Source organism: Aythya marila (assembly GCF_965140915.1).
Source record: "Aythya marila genome assembly, chromosome: 1".
Classification (NCBI taxonomy): Eukaryota; Metazoa; Chordata; class Aves; order Anseriformes; family Anatidae; genus Aythya; species Aythya marila.
This window is the reverse complement of record NC_139042.1, coordinates 174485317-174505719: the sequence shown is the minus strand read 5'-3', so window position 1 is coordinate 174505719 and position 20403 is coordinate 174485317. Positions and strand designations below refer to the sequence as shown.

The 20403-nt window shown below is 37.2% G+C and overlaps 1 protein-coding gene across 18 annotated transcripts in view; it reads left to right on the top strand.

The window, feature by feature from the left end:
- Positions 1 to 7930: 7930 nt before the first annotated feature.
- LOC309879335 (uncharacterized protein) overlaps positions 7931 to 20403 on the top strand; it is a 60025-nt gene continuing 47552 nt past the window's right edge. For 7 of the 18 annotated variants that reach the window (XR_014317699.1, XR_014317700.1, XR_014317701.1 and 4 more), the window contains exons 1-3: positions 7958 to 8019; positions 9897 to 10063; positions 17809 to 17853. The gene's annotated coding sequence lies outside the window, so the exon portion shown is untranslated. Of the gene's footprint in view, positions 8020 to 9896; positions 10064 to 12091; positions 12191 to 17808; positions 17854 to 20403 lie in introns of those variants that run through there. The other 11 variants (XR_014317713.1, XR_014317714.1, XR_014317715.1 and 8 more) reach the window with 7 other exon arrangements.

The window sequence follows — 20403 nt, the reverse complement described above, 5'->3', positions numbered from 1 at the left end:
AATACCTATGTCTAACACCCATCAGTGGGGCATAATTTTCTCCAGGGCCACATCAGGGTGCTTTGGTGGATCTTTCTGCTGCATATGGGGGCATCAAGCCCACAGCATTTGGTGGGAGTGCCCCTGCCCCAGCACCTGGCACTCCAGAGATGCCAAGCACCATCAGCAATATGGGCAGGTGGGCCTGGCATAAACCGTCCTCATGCTTGTAAGAAATTTTGTCTGCAGAAGAGGAGACAGCTGTGTTAACATGGGGTTTCTTGACATTGCCAGTTCTTTCTGCTTACCCCTAAGCAGAAAATACTGGCTAGCTTTTTCTGTGAAAAAAACACAGCAGAGCAAATGTTGATGTGCAATGTTCAGCCAGAAGGAAGACACACTGCAACCCTTAGGACTGCAGAGCCCTTTCTATATCATGTCTTCAATGTGCCTGTGTTTGCTTTCACAGTTTCTGAAAAATAAAACTATGCATTTGCTAGGATTACTTGAGATCGTGCATGAGTTTAAAAACAAAAATATAGTTTCTTGTTTCTAACAAAGAACAGGATTAAATTATTGATTATAATGTTCGAAACACAGTGAACAAAAGAAAGGACAACCTTGGAATATATGTGACACCCATACCTGGTTGCAGCTGGTGTTAGGTCTCTGTGAGACGTGTCTTTGCTACCAACACTTCGCTATCAGAGGAGCTTCCCATAATTTCAAAGAAAGTCCAAGCTCACTACATTTGATCAAAGCTCAATAAAACTGCTAAATAAATCTCTTATTTCTCAGTTAATTAGTGGTACTGCCATACAAGCTCTAACAGTCACCTCAGTGTCTGCGGAGCCCCTCAGCAGGGAGGGCTTCCCTGCTGTGTGCAGACCCGTGTTTGCCCTTTCTCTTAGGATGCTAAGTCAACTGCAGCTAGAACTGCAATACTTGTTGGACAGTATATTATATGTTCCTTCCTCTGGCTTTTTCGGCTAGCTACCATCTCACAGAGACAGCACGTGATGCAGTAACACTTGCAATCATTTACAGGAAAACATTCCAGACATGGCAGGTCTGAGGACTGAGGGCAGATTTTTCACCCAGAGAAGCCTCCCCAAAAAATCTACTATAGTAAGGAGGTGTTTCCAGAGAAGAGGCTTGCAGGTGGGACTGGTGCTAGTGGTGTTGGTAGTGCCTTTATATAGAGCTCACCAGTCCGAAGAAAAAAGCAACCAAGGTCTGGCTGTGTGAACTGGAGGCATTGGCTCAAGGACAGTCCATCAGGTCCCTCAAACATAAGGAGCTCTGGGGCACTGAGGAGGGACCCGGTGCTTTCTGCCAGCTACCTCTACCCCAGCCACTGCCCCACATGGACAGTTTTTTTTTTTTTTTTTTTTTTTTTATTTATTAATAGAATGTGAGGTTTTGTTAACTGTTTTATTAGCATTTTCTGTTTTTGAAAAACACAGGAAATCCCACTTTCACTTATTAACTAAAAATAATAATGGTAATATGAGTGTTTTAAAGTAACTGCTGCTCTCTGAATCATACTGCCTTCCTCTTGCCTTGTGTCTGTGCTTGCTTTCAGCTCAAATACTATTCTCTGAAAGAGCAGGAGATTTTGTTGGAGCTCTGAATTTAGTTTTTATTCTCTACCCATCACCATTGGCATGGAAGCACACAGTCTATAAGGAAAAGCAAAGTGTGTGTTAATACCTTGCTGTGGCTGTCTGCTCTTCACCAGCACACTAGAAAACAAAGTGATCCTGGTTTAGCACCACTTAGCATCAGCATCATTCAATCCCCTGGTTTTGAAACCAGATGTATTCAAAGCACCTTTCCCTATACAAACATCTACATACGAGTCCAAATCCACACTGTGGAAGGTTAGTACACCTTATACAGGGATCATTTCAGCAATAGCTGACACTTGATACTCTTTATACTTAGCAACACACAGGAATCAAACAAACACACAAACAAACACCCCCCCCCAACTGATCATTTCACAAGTTTCTTTTTAAGTTCAAGACCAAAAGGGGTAATGTGATCTCCTGCCACTCAAACACCCTGAATTCGCTCCCAAATCCTGCAGATCCAAGGAGACACATGATTCAGCTGCACTAAAACATTTGGATTTTTGGAATAAAAAAGTTTGGGAAGAAGGGCTTATTAAAGCTAGCAAAGGGGAAATCAAGGGGGACATGATAGCAAGCTATAGTTATTTAAAAAGTAGTTACAAAGATGACAGAGCCAGATTCTTCTCAGCACTGCCATACTGGCCAGACATGGGTTCAACAGCCACAGAAGGTGCAGGACGAACATTAGGAAAAAGTTTTTCTATAGGCAGGTAGTGCAATTTGGGAAGATGTGGCTCAGGGATGCAGCGGAGTTGCTGTCATTGGATATTTTCAAAACTTTGCAAGGCAAAGCCATGTTTGGGCTGAGCTGGTTTTCATGACAGCCCTGCTTGGTGGAGGCAGCTGTCCCCCACAGTCCTCTTTCAGCTGATGTTTGGTGAGTCTGAAGCTGCTTAGTGACATGAACAGAAAAGCAAAGATACTAAAGATGCCTTCAAAATTACTGATGGCAGGAACGTGATTAGGTGAGGCATGGCCAGACATTAGGCAAACAACATTCCATGCATCAGAAACAGGTTAAAAAAACGACAACAAGCAACTCAATTGTGCATTGATTTCTTGAGGAGATTTGCCATAGAAAGTACTACAGGTTTTGGCTTAGGAAAACTTTTCTTCTTCACACATACACTGTAAATACATAACTACCTACACAGAGCTGAAAGTGCTCTTTTAAAATAATATTTTCAAATTTTGCAAAACAAAACTGAGGATAGTTGGCAAATGTATTAAATTCTTTGTAGCAGAATAACTGGTATGTTCTGAAAAAAAGGCTGTTTTTCATTTCCAAAAATATAGTTCCTTCTTATCCTCAAGTTTATTCCAGTCTCTCTGAAACTAATGAGCTTCACAGGACAAGTACAAAAAGCTGCATTTGCAATTGCCCACAGTAAACTGAGGAAGAGCTAAATTAGACTGTTTAATTAAACTCAAGTGATTCAGTTTAAGAAATAAGATTCCTCATAATAAATAGAGATTTCAGAACAGTGTCTATAATTTACAATAAATTAATTTGTTTACTATTGTGCTTTGTGGCAATGTGCTTATCACATTCTGTATAGCAGAGGATATTTATTTGTGACATTACTGCATCTCCCTATTGTAATGATTCCTGCCAATGCACAGTGTAAACATTTATTATTATCCAATATTTTTAAGCAGAAGTTAAAGACAGAGAGGTTCAGATTCATAACACCTAGCAAAAGGCACTTCCCTGCCATGGCTGACCACAGAGATAATTTGCCTCGGGGTCTGTAAAACTGCAGTATTGGGAGACAGAAGCCCACCTGGAGCGGGCTTACCATTATGTCACCAGCCAGCTTCTTTAATACACTTCAGTAAGTGCTTGAAGGTTGGTGGTGTGAGTCTGGTCTTTGGGAAGGGTATAGATGTTATTTATAATATTTAAAAGAGGAATTAACTATGAAAAAAAAAAAAAAAGACATTTCTATTTGAATATCAGGAAGGGACAAAAAAGTCCTCTCTACATTTTTGCCCCAGGTCTTCTTGTTGTTCCACACCCTCACAAAAAAAAGATTACTTCAGTGGTGGCAATCCCCCCTCCAATATTTTTGGAACACATTTGGGAACATATTGCACTGTCAGGACAATTATTTCTGGCTTCAAGCCTGTCTGAGTGGAGACAGGGGCTACCTGGAGATTTTCTCTGCAAGCCTGTGTCTCTTGTTTGCTCTGGAAGTGCCCACATGTGCTAGAAAGAACATATTGTCCATGCTTTACATGGAAAGAAACTGAGCAAACAAAGCAGCAGGGCAGAGGAATGATGAATTCACTAGATAGTGAATAGCCACTGCTGGGTAATACGCAAGACAATACCACGGTTTTATATGCTTTATAAATATAATAGCTCACAGAGAAATTTCATGGAGAAATTTAGAGAAAGTGTTAGTTCAGTTTAGCCTCTCTTCTTGCTATACAGGTACTTATAAAAATGCTAACATCCTGATCATTTTGAGCTACATATTGCAATTTATCTTTGCACTGTGGCATTTGCTAAATGCAGAGAACTGCTTTTTAAGGTGACTAAGAGAATACCAGTGCTTTCTCATAGCTGCTGTCACATTCTGCCCCAATGTGAGTGAGTGACTGCACTCAAATGTGCCTGCAGACCGATAAACATGACTTGAATGAGTGGCGCTGAGACTCAGGCCCTAGGAGCATCCAGAGATGTGTTAAGGAGCTCTGCTTCTTTTAGGATCTGGAAAAAGTGCAGGTCCAGATCTGTCAGGATGAAAGGAGCTAAACCTAGTTTGATATTTTGGTATCTATGCTCATTTGAGGTGGATAATTTTTGCAGCAACTGCAGTGACCTCTGGATCCTGAGATACTTGTTAGAAGCAGCCTAGCTCAGACATGACCTGCTGGAGTATTTCATCCAGCTGGTCCTCAGTCTCTGCTGCCATGTCTTATGGAGGCCCTTTAGATCTGAGCACTTGTGAGCTAGTCTGCTGCCTGCCACCACTTCCCTGGAGCCCAGTAGGGCCTGTGCATGAGCAGACATGTCCACAATAACCGTGGTACCATGAGCTAAATACACTTGCAGTCACACAGGACTGTGGAGAGCTCATCATTTGTCATTTAACAGTGAACATACACACACAGTTTTGCTCAAGCCAACTAATCCAGAAAAGCCTATGTTTATTTGGCAGTGCACAAATGCCACCATATGCATCATCATGGTGTGCCATCACTACTCTTCACCTCAGGGCCACAGACCGAAGGGCTGAAAGAGCTCTCATGGAGCCATCTGGATTGTATTAGCTAGACTAGAGCAGGTCAAAGGAAAGGAAGAGATTATTCCCCTCTGGAGCTTTTTGTAGCTCCCATGGTGAAGAAAAAGAAGCAGGTAAGGGGACAGGGCACGGCTTTTATCAGACCAGTGACTTAACTGGAAAAACTGGGCTACCCTTCCCAACAAGCAATTGTCAAGTCTATCTTTGAACATGTTTGTGTTAACCATGATTTAGCTGTCTGTATTTCGATCATTGTTAAATTAGGAGCCAACAAGCTTTAATAAAATTTATATTAAAAACAAAACAAAACAAAAAACACTGATAACTTACTTTCACCAGTCATCTTTAGGATCCCATGACTACATTTCTGTTTATAAAGATAACAACATGTTCATATAAACTAGATGAGATTAAAATCAGTCTATGAAAACAATCAGAATTCCCTTTCATTAGCAGACTCTGTGGGAGAGCAGTACTGTTATTTGTACTGTCTGAGTGGTGTGTAATACTTTGCAGCACTTAATAACATTACTTAGACCCTGAGAGCAGAGTCAGCTCTTTAGAGGAAATTGGGATGAGGTACCACTCTTAAAAAGGTTTTACATTTACATGAGGGGAAAAGTATGCGTTCAGAGACCTGTGGGTGTTGACAGCTTACAGGGATTTCCCATTTATTAAAATGAGTAAGAAAGAGGTGAAACTGATACATTACTTGTCCAACAGAGCAAGAGAACATTTTTCTCTTCTGGCAGTGAGAGGAAATGCCATGTTTCCAATCCTGCTCTCTCCAGTCTGTATGGGAAGGGTGCCCTACAGTTAGGTCAGGACATAAAACTGAATTCCTTGTTCTGCTGCAGACTTTTCCTGCCTTCTTGAACACACCTCTAGGAGAGCTTAGGCAGTCAGAGCCCCCACCAATGTGTTGGGCACTGGTGCTCTCCCTGGGGAGGTCCCAGAGGTGTGCAGAGCCCTCAATGGCATGGCCACCACCCAGACACGGCTGGGCAGCTCAGGATCTGGGCAAGTCAGGCTTCACAAAATCAAAGGTTCTTCACTGTTTGGTCTGCCCAGACACACCAAGCATGTACATGCTGTTAAGGGCTGGACTGGCTTTGAGCATGGGCAGTGTCAGTGCACATCTGTCAGTGCACATAATGCACCTCACAGGCAAACTTTCAGCAGCTGAGAATAAGATGTCTCAATATCCTCCATGGATTTAATACCCCCTCTGTTCCCCAGTCTTCCACCTGCAAAACAAGTGATTTACTGAATACCTGTTTCACTTGAACATCATAGAGGTAAGTATGTTCAAGACTAAGCAGCAAAAGAGTTTGCAGGTCCTCAAGGGAAATTGGCTGCCATTTATCCTCTGCTATTTAATGAATGAAGGATAGAATAAAGACATGTAAAAGGCAAAGTATAAAAAGAAAGGGTTAAAAAGATCAAAAGCATACACTCTATGAAACATTTTTGTTCTTTTTTTTTTTTTTTTTCTTTTTCTGTTGACACTTCATATCTAGAAAGCTTTGTCTCTGTCAGTTCCACATACTTCTCTTGATAGTGTTCCTTACCCCATGGTAGTAACTTTTTGTAATGCTTTATTAGTTTCTAAAATAAAATAAAATAAAATCACCAGATGACTTGCAACGATTCATGTTATTGTTATTGCTCATTATTTTCATTTGTCACATGAGACAATGCCTGGCTGTGCATTTTTCCTCTTTTAAAAGAGAAATCTGGCTCAGCTCTGAAGGCCTCAAATTGTGTTTATTATACTAGCTGGGACATGTTTATTACATTGTCATGTTTCTATATCCCTCCTGCTACCTTGTGAAGAAGATACTTTTGCTCTGACTAAACTGTGAAAACTCTGCAAGGTTTTGTCCTCTCTGATCAAGCAATCGATCCACTGAGTTCAACAGCCTCCTGTGATGGTAACCAGTACCTGACCCAGCAGATTGTCCCCTACCTTTCAGTACTGCACCTAATCCTGAGGCACTCCATGGTGAAGTCTTTTTCCAGACTTCCAGTCCTAATTAATGAGATTTCCTGAGTTTTAAACTCTACTCTTTCCTAAAAAAAGTGAGTAAGAAATGGTCATGTATTGCTTGCCTGTATGGTTGTTAGCATAATGGCATTTGATCAAGAGGAGAAGCTGCAGGAGACATATGTAATAGCTAAAAATAACAATGATAAAGCAGCAGTAATGAGAACCTTACCTTCATATTGCAGCTGCAGTGAATTTGTGCAGAACCTTGGCTGAGAGGCTTTCCAGGCACTTAGCTGAGCTTTTGGGCTCCTGAGCCTCAGCACGATGGCAGAAACACTGCCTAGTTACTTCTGAACACAAACAGCAATCAAGGAAATTCACCTTATGGGAACTGCCTTGATTGTGGACCATATCTGAAAGTTTAACAAGCTCTGTCTTTCGGACCTGGCACCTGGAGATGTGCATGTTCCCTCCTGAGTTCTGTGGCTTGACCTGATCAGCTTCACTGCCTTTCCCTACAAATCCTGTGATGTCAAGATTGTCCATGCCTTGATAACTAGTGGGATGTTGCTAGAAATGCACTACAGGTTCATTGTGGCATGAAAACCTCCCAAACGTGTCTGCTTGGCTTTGCGGTGATGTCAATATTTATTGTCACTGTCAGAGACCCAGGAAGATTACATAGACATGGTCAGGACACTGCACTTGTGGTTCATGTAGGGTTACATAAAGCACTCTCCCTCTGCTTTTGAATTTTAGCACCAGAACTGGGTTTTTCAATCACTCCAAAAACTGTTGGGAAAGAAAGAGAACCAGTGACAGACATATCCTGTCTTCTGCTCCTTGCTCCACAGACCCCAGCTGGGTATGAACCCCAGCGGAGCCTTTCTCACATTATAGTCCCACAGCTCCCTTAAGTCAACATAGGCAAATGCTGATGCTAAAGGAGGCAGTGCCAACTTCCCACTGACCCAATCACTATTTTTACTCACCTTGCTTCCTCAGTGACTGCAAATAGTTATAAATACATATGGGAGGAAGAAAAAGAGGCTAGTTTTAACCCAGAGCATAGCCCTGTTCCCACTCACTATGTTGCTGCATGAACATCTGGCAGAAGAGGGAGATGCCAGGTCAATAAGCAGGCAGAGGTGAGGACTGGAAGGTAAGCCAGGACTGCTTATTCCAGTTTAAACTGATTGTGGAGCTTGCAGGTAACCTTGTATTCTGTTCCCTCAGGGTGGGTGTCTGAAAGCGGGAGGCAGACTTCACTGGTCCATTACACCCCAATTAGGCAGACAGGATGAAACCAATTTTGTCTCCCAGAAAATGCCATCAAAAATGTTTAAGCTAGTCTAAACATAGACTAGAGTACCATTCACTTACAAAGTGCTTCACATTATCCATGATGACATCTAAAATCAAGTACCGATAATTTCAAGTGAAACACAACCTAGTCAAGTTCTTTTAAATCAAAATTGGTCTCATCTTTCTCTCTCTCTCTCTCTTTTTTTTTTTTTTAAATGAAAATCATTTGCCTCATAAAAAGTTTCTGTGTTTCAGAAAATTTTATTGAGAATAATGTTTCTTAATAATGAATCTTATAACAGCATTACTTAAAACAATTAAATCAATTAATTCAATAAAATTCTTCAACTGAACTGCAATATTTTGGCACTGTGACTGATTAAGTTTACTGCCTTTCCAATTAATGAAAGATTGGTTCCTTTAGCAATTACACTCTGATTAGTCCACAGCAAGAACATTTTCCATTACTCATCCCCCACTGCTATCAAAGGACCTTTACTGCTGTCTTTTCATTCTGACTTTAATTCTAAATTAACAGAATTTATCACAATCCTTGCTCAGTAGAACTCTTTGAGAAAAATTGATTTTGAATTTTATCACTGCTAAAACCTCATTGACACAGGCAAATCCAATGACTAACACTGTTAGCCAATGAAAGATCATCCCAGCCACTACCACCTCATGTTTTTAGCTTTATTTTAAAAATTGTGTTTGTGGCTGTTCAAGGTCAAATAAGAGTTAGTGTCAAAAAGTGGGACAAAAATGTAATTGTTTATCACAAGATATTACAAAATAGCCTGAAGAATCTTTTCATAGCCCAAGTAATCAAGCTTCTGTCAAGGTAAGATAATTGTCAATCAAGCTTTCAATTCAAACACAGCTGCTAAAAATCAGAGACAAGTGAAGCCAGGCACTTCACTGCAGTTTGAGCACCTAGCTCAGAAACAGAGTATGGATGGAGGTTAGCAGTAGCTGAGAACCCGTTGTAACTCCATACAGTTATAAAAGCACTCAGAAGAGATGTCTGTGTTGTGAAGTTTTTTTTCTTGCTGAAGCTGAAAACAAATGCATTCACTATGCTAGTTAAAATGTTACTTAATGAGAAATTATTTTAGCATATTAGTTTTTCCTGTATTAAAGGAAAAAGAGGTTCTTGATTTCCAATAGACAATTAACATTTCTTTTAATGAAATCTGATTAGTATTTTTTTTTTTTCTGGCTCAGCAGACTGAGTGAACATGCCAAAGACTTTGAGCATACCTCAATGAACTGTTGCCATTCCTCCAAATACTTACACTTCTTTATTTCATACTTGCCTATTGTTTATAATTTGGAATTACATACACAAGTATCGCTAAATCAGAAATATATTTATATTTTGCTTTTGTAAGCTGTCACCAGTAGTTCATGTGTTTTTTTTTTTTCCTATGTTAAAAGGTATTGTGTAAGTTTTGTCATCTACTCTTCTTGACTGTTTTAAGTAGAATTCAAATTAAAATCTAGAAACCAACACTTCTCACAAGAAATTAACTTTCTACTTTTATGTACAGCACATTCATACACCACTATTGTTTATTATACTGTTGTGTAATTTTGCACATTGATTAGTCATTTCGTAAATCTGGAAAACACAATTCCCAGGTGATGACCATGACCCTAGAAAAAGTTTAGAGAAAACAACCTCATTACGAGACATACCTTGCAATAGATGTTTGTTTAACTGGAAATCCACAGGAGCAGCTGCCCAGTGCAACAGTACATATTTGCTTCTGAATCCTTTCTCAAAGGCACTATTTAAACATGTTGATGAACTGAACTGAATTTCTCCCCACCTCCATTTCAGCAAAACAAGGAGACTCAGAAGATAAAATTTGTTTTGATATTGCAAGTAGTGCTATGTGGTAAGTGAGAAATTTGCTTTCAATAACCCTATTTAAATAGGAATGTGAGAAGTTTCCATATTCCTGTACAGATGCAATGTCTCTGCGTACTGCTGCTCAGTCACATTTCTATTTGAAAATGAATTAACTTCTATTTCTAGAAGTGTTTGTGTATAGAGCTCCTACTTGTCCATATTTGGCTTGATATTAAAGATCTGGCTACTCTAGCTTCACCACTTCGGCAAGAAGGAAACGATAATTTCTGTGTAGAGAATATCAGTCCAGTTCAGGTTATACAACATTTCAGATCTTGTTCTTATGTATGTTAAACTGCAAATCACTGACATTGCTAACAAAGGTTTTATGATGTTTACAGCTGGACTAGCTATCACTTAATTTCAAGCAGCATGCTGAGCAGCAACTAGTGATAACAAGATTTTCAGCCGCCCCTGTTCTGGGCTAAGTTCAGTGCTGTGACCTAGAGGGGAAAGTTTGTGTCTCCCTAGCCAGTCACACTTTACAGTTCCTTTCTGGGCTCTGTTTTAGCCTTTCTTCTGCCAATGACTGCATGGGAATCCTTTCAGCTTGTCAACACCTGGCTTTAATTAGCTGGAGAAATTTCTCAAAGTGCTCCTTCTCACTTAGAGCTGCTTTCTTCAACAATCATAGCTCCAAAGAAAGGAATTGGGAGTGACAATAAGCAGATCATCAATGCACCATGGCTGAGATGGTGTCACTCCTCCGTTCCTCCACCCTTAGCCCAAGATGTAAATCATCAGATAGAGCTTGATCCAATGTCCTTTCTACTCCTGTGGACAGCATTTATGCATGTGATCACCTTCACTCTTGCACAGAAGATCTGAGCTAATTTAATGGTGCACTAAGTGCCTCAAAAACAAACTTTCTCAGAGCAGGAATGTTTTCCACAGTGAAATAGAAACAACAAAAAAGCACAAAATGAATCATGTTGTAAAGATGTGTGAGAGTTGTCACAGCTATATCAAACAAAACTAAAAGTGTTCATCAGCCACTTATTTTTTCATTTGCTTTGTGTCTTTATCTGCACCCATGTCTGTGGAGAGTAAACCATAAAGCAGAAAAACAGACTGAATCCAGAAATACTCGTGCAGGCTAAACTCTTATTACAGGCAAAGGAAGGTCTATCTGAGTAACCTTATCATAACTTTTTTTTTTTTTTTTTTTTTTTTCTGTAAAAGGGAAAAAATGCTAAAAAATATAATGTTCCTGCTACATCCAGCAAATTTACTTCTCTCAGTTTTTAATTAATCAGAACATTGCACACCAATCTGTTTTAAAGGCAAAGTGGTAAAACCATGCCTCCTAACAAGACTTGTGCTAGGCTTGAGAGCCAAAGGTTTTTTTCTTATATCTCATTTTTTTTTTTTTTTTTCACATTTAGTATAATTTTCTGAGTTTTGTTAACTTACCATGTCTTTTTACCTTCTTTACAATGCCTTTAACATATGAAATATGGTGCTTAAATTTTTAAATCTAATTGTTGTATGAATTAAAGAATTGCAGAAAACAAATTATATTAGGAATCAAAAGTGTTCCATTAATTAAGGTCATGAATTGCTAGAAAAACAGAAAGATAGTATATTTTTTGATGCAGTGTTAAGAAAATGTCTTTTTTTTTTTTTAAATCAATAATTTGAAGCAAAATGGGCTATAATAATGTATAGAGAAACAGTCCATAGTGGTTATAAAATCCAAATCATCCGATGAATTATCAAAGCAAGATGGTAATCTTGACTACAAGTGCTTGCAAAACTCATCAGTGGCAATGACATTACACTTCTTTTTTTTTTTTTTTAAAGCTTTAAGGAGTTTTAGTTCTGATGATAGAAAAAGTGGGATAATTTTCTCCCTATTTCACAATGATTTTGTGAGAATCTTAATGCTTGCAGAATGCTTTGATTTGTTAAAATTCTGTATGAACACTCATCTTTTAATTAGTCATCTGATCTTAATGTAATATTCTTAAACATTCTTAATGTATTTCTTAATAATTTTTATATGGTCTGTCAGCTGATATCTTTTACAAGGCTGTGTGTACCATGATTTGAAAATGAAATTCAAAGTATTGACAAGGTGATGAATCTTCTCCTCTGAATTTTACATACTCAGGTAATACTATTGATTTTTCTAATGTGATTAAAAGTCTCAGACTGTGGTTCTGCATTCTTGCTTTCTTGTGATAGTAGTTTAAAACAGACTACAATCATGTCAAATCATTTACCAAGGTTATCTGTTGCACGATTTTCAAGATATAGAATCTGTGGCCCAATGGTGGCCTGTAGGTCTTTTCATAAAGAGGCTGAATTTCTGGATTTATCTGATACATTTTCTGTCATAAGAATAGAGAAGGTAACAACAAGCCTTACAAACCACTACTGAAGTTGACTAAGTGCTAGATTTCTCATAGAAGAAAAGTGATGAATATTTATGGTTAACTTCAAAATGATCCATTGTGGCTCATCGTGGAATAACAAATGCTTCATGTTGATGATTTTTTTTTTTTTTTAAATCATCATTTGGATAGGCTCCAATTTTTGACATATTTTGTTTACAGATGTCTCCCATAAAACCTGTAGAATTCATTATGTTCTATTATTCCTTTATTTATAACTCTGGATAGTATTTTCTAAATTTTTAGTGTTGCAGATTTTGACCCTGAATGCTGTGAAGTTAGATACTACCTTATATTTGGAAAGAAGGCCTTACAACAGAAGGCTCAAAGTACATGATCTACTTCTCATCTTCTTGTACTGTAATACTTGATTTTGTGGACCTTGAGATCTGCCTTATTATAAGTTGCTGCAGAAACCAAACAACTATTTAGGCAGTAAAATCTGAGTCCTATAGCTGTTCAAAACAACCACACCCCCAAAACACTGTCAAAATTACTTCAAGGATCTCTGACTCTATTTTATCATCAATGGCCTTGATTTATGTTGGGCAAAAACCCATTTTCTACAGTTTATGATAAGGCAACATCTAAAATGCATCACATCTCTCTCTTTCTGACTATGGGAGTAAATACTTAAAAAATATCCTTCCCTTCTTATTACCAGCTAATGATGTATATTTATGCTGTGTTTGAGTTTCTCCATCCAACCGTGTTCATGACTTACAGGAAAGATGTGTTTGTTCAGCTTCACTGTTCAGCCAATTCATTAATGAGTATACACTCTTACTGGCTGACATGAAGCACATAAGAAACAGTTCCACTTAAACCTATAGTCTTCATAAGGTCAACATACAACTGCATATACAAATTCCTATATAATTATCTGATCTCACAGGCAAGTTGGAAAAAGGTTATTTTTACTCTAAATTTTGACTTTTCCATCCAAATCCTTAATCCCTGCAATTTTGAGCAAAAATATGTGCATTTAAAAATACTTTAGTATCATTTTTTTTTTCCCTCCTCAGAAATAGTATTTGGTATGAGGATTTTTGATGAATATAGACATTTCCTATTCTAGTTAAAAAGAAAAAAAAACTCATACAAGAATAACATTCAATCAGGTCAGCCTACAAATTTATACAAATGCATAATGCAAGAGTTATCCTGGAATACACAGGAGATCTCACAGAGAAATATCTTCTCAGAAAGTTACTTACTCTTTTTCAAAGTAAATGATTAGAGAAATAAACAGGTCACAAAAAGATAAACGTATTTGATTACTTCCAGCAACACACTTCTTTCTTATATGTTATCCTGGAGAATGACTTAAATAATTGCTAAAAAAGAATGCACTGGAGTCTACAAGTTACATTTCTGATGCCGTTTAGTTAAAATGAGTCATTAAATACAAGAACTAAGGACCTGATTCTCCTTTACACAAAAGTCTCTTTATGCCACTCTGGCAGTACAGAAAAGCTGTAAAACAAGTAATGCAATTAATGCCTGACTGAATGCCTACTGGCACAGACTGGAACAGTGAAATGAAAATTAACCCCCGATTTTTTCTAAGCATTTTTCTAAATGGAATGTGCTATAACTGTCATTAAAATCACTAGCTACAAAAGAATAAAAACTGATTTTTTTTTTTTTATTTTTATTTTTTTTATGACAGAGGATTTCAGAAACTAATTGAAGCTGTGAAAAAAATACACCAAAAGAGTGAAAAAAAGTTCTGTGGATTTCATTTAGGAATAGTTTTTTCTTTTTGGATGAGTTGCAACATGAAAACAAGTATTTATGATAGAAATGCTGACATAACTTCACTAATAGCACCTCTAGCAGAGATTGTTACAATGTGTATTTACTCAGGTACTGCATTAAATAAGAGATGTGAACTCACCATAGCAACTCCTGCATCACATTGCAGATATGCTGCTTCTAAGATACGGCAAATGTTTCTGAAGGAATATACACGAATATTAGGTAAACATCAATCAATTGCAAATTGGGTTTTAAAAATACTTTGCTAAAGAGTATTATAAAAAGCAGTATAGCTTGATGCTATGTAAATTAATAAATTATGGCTGGACTTTGCTTTTTATTTTCTCACAATTGTTACATCAAAATGTAATTTTAAGCAGCTCCCAACTGTCTATGAGAAAAATAGTGGCGAGCGCATTATTGAGATCTTCCAAAATGTGACCATGAATCTTTACCCACCCAGCAGACTCATCTGTCCCTTTCAGGCCTTCTCTTTCTGCCATCCTGAGATCTTACTAAGATACTGCTCCACAGGAGATCCAGAGGAATTATATAGATACAGTCAAGACTGGAAGTAGGTTTTCTACTGAATGGCCATAGTCGATTTTTAAACATATGACTATTTTCTCTTCATTATCACTCTACTCTTACTTTTCAGTTTGATTTTGATCCACTAATATGTATTCATTTAACTAGTCTTTATTCAAATGGATTTCTATTATTTGCACGAACAAAATATCATTATACTGACAACATTACTTTTTTTTTTTTTTTTTCCCTTAAATTTTCATCCTTTTAGTGAGTCTCCTAGGATCGATATAAGTATTTTCTGTGTGGAGTTTAGTTTTGGCACTCTTCTTTTGGTGGCCTTAATGTTCCAGTATTATATCTTAATGAAAAGCTTTTAAGTTGCTACTGAGGTACCATCAACTTCAGCTTGACCAAAATCCTTGGCAGGTTGCCTGTTCATATATATCAACTTTAAATTGCTTCTGCAGTACCTAAAACAATATCCTGATGATGTGCAGTGGGTAGTCATGCCTGCTGCAATCAAGATTTTGCTGTGAGATCTTCCTTATACTCTATCCAAAAATTCTTAACAGACAGGAAGGTGAAGTAAGTGATCACACTTGCTTTGACCTTTTCTTGGTATTAAGCAACTGTACTTTTCCTATATCATTTGTACAAAGGGAATACCTATTTTCTCACATTACCTGAGAAGACTGATAAAGAACATAAACAGCACTTTTTGTTTTGTTTTGTTTCTGCCTTAGTTTGCCTCTATAGGTTCTTTCATCACTGCTGGCCAGCTTTGTTGGAAGACACATGCAGTATCTTTAATCACTTGGTTATGTGTCCAGGCACAGGATCTCATGTGAGCAGCTCAAGAACTGTATGCAGCTTGAGGACTGCAGGCTTCCGTCCTCTCCATATCTAGTTTATGGGGAGGAGGAGACTGAGAGAAGGCTGCTAGTTCTACCAAATTACTACTAATCTAAAGACATGGTTATCTTTTCTTGATCCTTCCCCCAAGTCTACTTTTGCCTACTTGCATGGATCAACTACATGATTTGTCTGTGAACTGGGTATTTGAAGATATCCTCTATTTTCTGAAGACAGGAAGAGATTACACTGGGTGTTGTTCAAAATAGTGGTTCACCTGGATGCAAACTGACATATACATTGCATTTGTGAATGTTGAGGGCCAGTATACTAAGATGAACCATAACGTACCCAGATGCTCACTGTCTGTAGAAACATGGGGTGTTTTACCTACAGATTTCTTCCACAGAATGTCACAAAACTAAGAAAAACTTAATTTCATGATTCACCACAGAATCATCTATGGGCCTAAACCTCTGAAGTGTTATCCAGTGTAATCAATAGCAATTATTTTCTGCACTTCACATCAGAAACCTCTGCGCTTCATGGAAAACATCTTGGTAGTTCTTCTATACTTGAGCATTGCATCTGCCTCAACATCAATTGCAGGCCAACAGAGAGATGCTTCCTGTAAGAACACTTTGCCACCCTCTAACATCTATCTGTAGTATAAGAGAATAGGTATTGAATACCAGGGTAGGCCAATAGACCTGTGTCCAGGACTATGTTAAAGTAACATAATATAATACTGCTGTTTATCTAAAACAACGGGTCTGACAAGCGTTATTTTTAGTCTTAGAGGAACTGTATGAGTTCATGTGCATTTTTACTTGATTTTTATTATATTTCAAGCATTCAAAACTTCAGCAGAATAAGTTGTGTGAAGAATACCACCACCTGAACAAAGCGATAAATGAATTGAGTCCTTGTTCTTGGGACTAACAAGGAGAGAAAAAAAGCTGTTAACTGAAAATATTTAGGCATCTTCAATGTATTGAAATTTCCATGAAATGCCAAAGTCCAGAAAAGACAGAGAAATTATAAGATCCAACAGTTATTGTTCAGGTGCATTCTTGATTCATATCCTTCTATTTACTATTCTGAATTATGTGTTGGAGATGTTATACATCTCAGACAAGAAGAGTGAAAAATCTTAAGCTATGTTAAAACAAATTAATCTGATAAAATGTTATCTGAAAATTATGAAAATGTCAGTTTTTGACAGAAAAAATAATGTGAAAGTCAAGCAAACACTGTAGCGCTCTAAAACAACACCAGTGGCACAGATATAAATAAAGAAATATCAAAAGAATTAATACAGCTATTAAAATGCAAAAATAGTATGTTTGATAACAATTACTAAAATGAGTCCTAGTAAGCAGTATAACCTATTTTTTGTAAGAACCTCAGTATACATGGATGTGCTTCCTAAATATAAAAGACATGTAAAAACTTGTTTGGAACTGGCTCAGATAAATTATTCTTTAAGGTTTCTGGTTTGTCAGAGTTGAGGTGAAGGAGTAAGGATGAGGAGTAAGATGAGCAGTATGTCCCTGGTTAGAGTGTCCTTGCTATTATTGATAATTACAAGCTAACAGATACAGATCTGGGTTAAAATGGTGCTGTCATCAAATTCCTGAAATTTCTGCCTGTGATTGTACATTGTCATTCATACTTAAATAATGAAATTTATCCTTTGATACACAAGAAGTGATGGTTTTTTACCATGAAAACTCACACATTTGTGTGAATTTTCAGATCTGCATGGCTGGATTTGTAGAATGAAAAAAAGTTATATTTCTTGATATTATTCTAATAAATTCTATATGGCTAAAACTTATTTTCACCTTGCTGATATTGGATGCCAAGGTACCAAAACCATGATCAGGTTTTAACACTTCCTTTCCTTTTTCCCTGTCCCTAAGCTTGTCTCACATGCTGTTGAGGTAGCAAACCCATTCACTTTGCAGTTTTAACAGGACCCAAACTGTTATTGGCGGTCTCTTGAAAAAATACTTGTTATACAGTCAGCAACTAATACCATAAGACAGACGGAAATATGTTGACAGTATAATATAGGTGCAGTTTAATGAAATGCTTTATTTTTTATTTTATTTTTTATTTATTTATTTTTTAAGTAACAACATTCCCTGTAATAGTAAGCTTGTTCTTCATTGTTTTTGATCTGCAGAGTGATGCTTATTCTACCTCACTGTTACAGGCCACAGGTGAGCAGGTGAGTCCTTTACTGCCTTTCCTGGCTTTAAATGTTTGAGTGGTTAAACTGAACCACCAGGATTTGAGTATAAATCTTTCAACGGGTACTCTGAAACTGCAAAAAATATACCTTTCCAAACATATGATCACATGAATATATTCAGTGTTGTTCTACAAACTTGATTTACTAATGATCTAAATTTACTTGATTAATGATACACTTTGCAGTCTTTGGTCTTTATCTAGTCACTCTGGGATTGTGTCATACTCTTCTAATTGACTTTCATATCAGTTTTCCCAAACCAACTGCTTAAAAAACATGTATAGAGACCATAAAGACCTGTCAAAAATATAGACATTTAAGTTTAGAATGACTGTGGGAATATATACAAGCTAGTGGGATGTTGAATACAAGTGATCAAACCAGAGCAATATCATGTGCACCCTTTTGCATTCATCAGTCAGGACAAGTCAGTTTACACACAGCTGTAGCAGAAGTAATCAGCAAATTTCAGAATAAAAATATACTCTTGTTGACCTATTATGATGATATTCTTTATGTTATGATTTGATTTGTTTTAACCTACAGTATTTCTACTTGAATTTATATTGATGAGTTTTAACTTTTCTGCTGTACCTGATTATAGTCATATTTATCACTTCCTTATTTTACCAACAACTTTCAATTATTTTGAATTTCCAGACTTCTAATGGCTTTTGAACAAATAGATATTCTGTGCAGTGAATTTGATCCTAGTGTCAAAAGCCTTGATTTTCCAAGATACCTAAGAAACTCTGAAAAACAATCAAGGTAAAGATTAATACTGCTGTATTCCACAAAGCCTTCATTGGCATGCTGGAACTCCCAAATTCTTCCTCTTTGCTAGGCAGTGAACTATTTATTACCTTGGCATACTCCTTTCACCTATCCTAAGAATTCATGTAATTCCAAAATAAGACAGTTCGGGAAGGTCTTCTGCAAAAATCTTAACTGCTGTGAATAATTTTGGTAGCAAATTTAGAAATGTTGTTAAAGGCTCTGCATATTTGAATAACTCCAAAGGCCTCATCATCAATGAGAGTATTTCCATTCCACCACAAGGATTTTTTTTTTAAATGAACTAATGTTTCTTTACCAAAGATGTTAAAAAATCTTATGCAGAAATCTACCAATGAAGAACCTCAAACGTAATTTATTTCAGTTACAACACTGTTGCCCCACTGTGTTTTCTGTCTCCTTGCTCTTATAGAGGGTTAATAATGTCCATGTAATCCTCAGATGATTGAAATAATAATACAACCTAAATTTATTATAAAATAATTATAATCTAGGTTATGTTTCAAGACCATTCACATGAGTTTAATACATGGAAGTAGCCTAGTCACATTGGCTTTGATTTTCTTACATTGGCTTGAGATCCTTGTGATTAACTGTCACAGGGGTATATCTGTGCCATCACTTGTTCTTGTCAATGCAAATGCAGGTCACTAAACCCTCTGAAACCTGTATAGAAGTGAGCCAAAGGTCTGCCTATGTGGCTGTCCAAACAAGTGTGACTGAAGTATACCTTTTTCTGTGGTAGCCTGGGGTGTGACCAGCATCTCATTCAGCTGCCTTTGAATCCCTGGCTTGAACAGCCAAGTTTCTATTTATATCTGGATTTATTGAAAATGGCCTTTGGCACCAGTACAGAGCAGAGCTTGGACTTTGACTTTTAATCTGAGGAGGAGGTCCCAACCCCAACCTCTCCCCCACATGAAACAACCACAATAGTGAGCCATGGAAATAAATCATCAAATACCACTATTCATATTGTTGTAGATATTTATCAGGTGCATCCATTCATTAAGAATCACATCACATCTCTTTGTCTTATTAACTTTGCATCACAAGAATTTATTTCTTCTTTACTTTTCCCCCACCTGCTTTCCTCCTGATGGAAACAATCCATTCCACATATTGTGAATTGATGTCATAAATGATTGTTTTATAACATTTAATGTTTTATTTTCCTTAAAGTCTCAGTTCTTATTTTCCTTCTGAAAAAAAAAAAAAAAAAAGTTCATGTCAGCTTTACAAAAATTAAATGTCAGCATTTAAGTGTCTCAGAGTAGTACCGCAAATGTTACACTATTGCCATCTTAGGTTTTTGGACAACGTGACAAATTGTTTTTCTGTATCTCTGTTTTTATATGGTGCTTTCATTTGCAACATTTGAAAAAGGATGGTTCTCTTTTGCAATAAATATTTCTGTTTGACATCACATAGTAATTCCTCATCAATAGTGTTTCAAATTAGCGAGCCTTAGAGACTGGTATAGTATTGTTTAGCTTACTGCTGAGTATGCACTGCACACCAGCCAAGAGAATTGGACACCCACAGTCTTGAGCAGATTTATAAAACAACTAAGCTTCTCACAGGCTTATTGGTAAAAATGTCCATTTTAAAAATTGCACTCCAAAGCCAAATCTGTCAATTCATATTTCTCCCCTTACGTCTTTTTCTTTGAAATTTGATTTTCAGCATTTTGATTCAAAGGAACAAAGAGATCAAATAATCTTCAGTTAT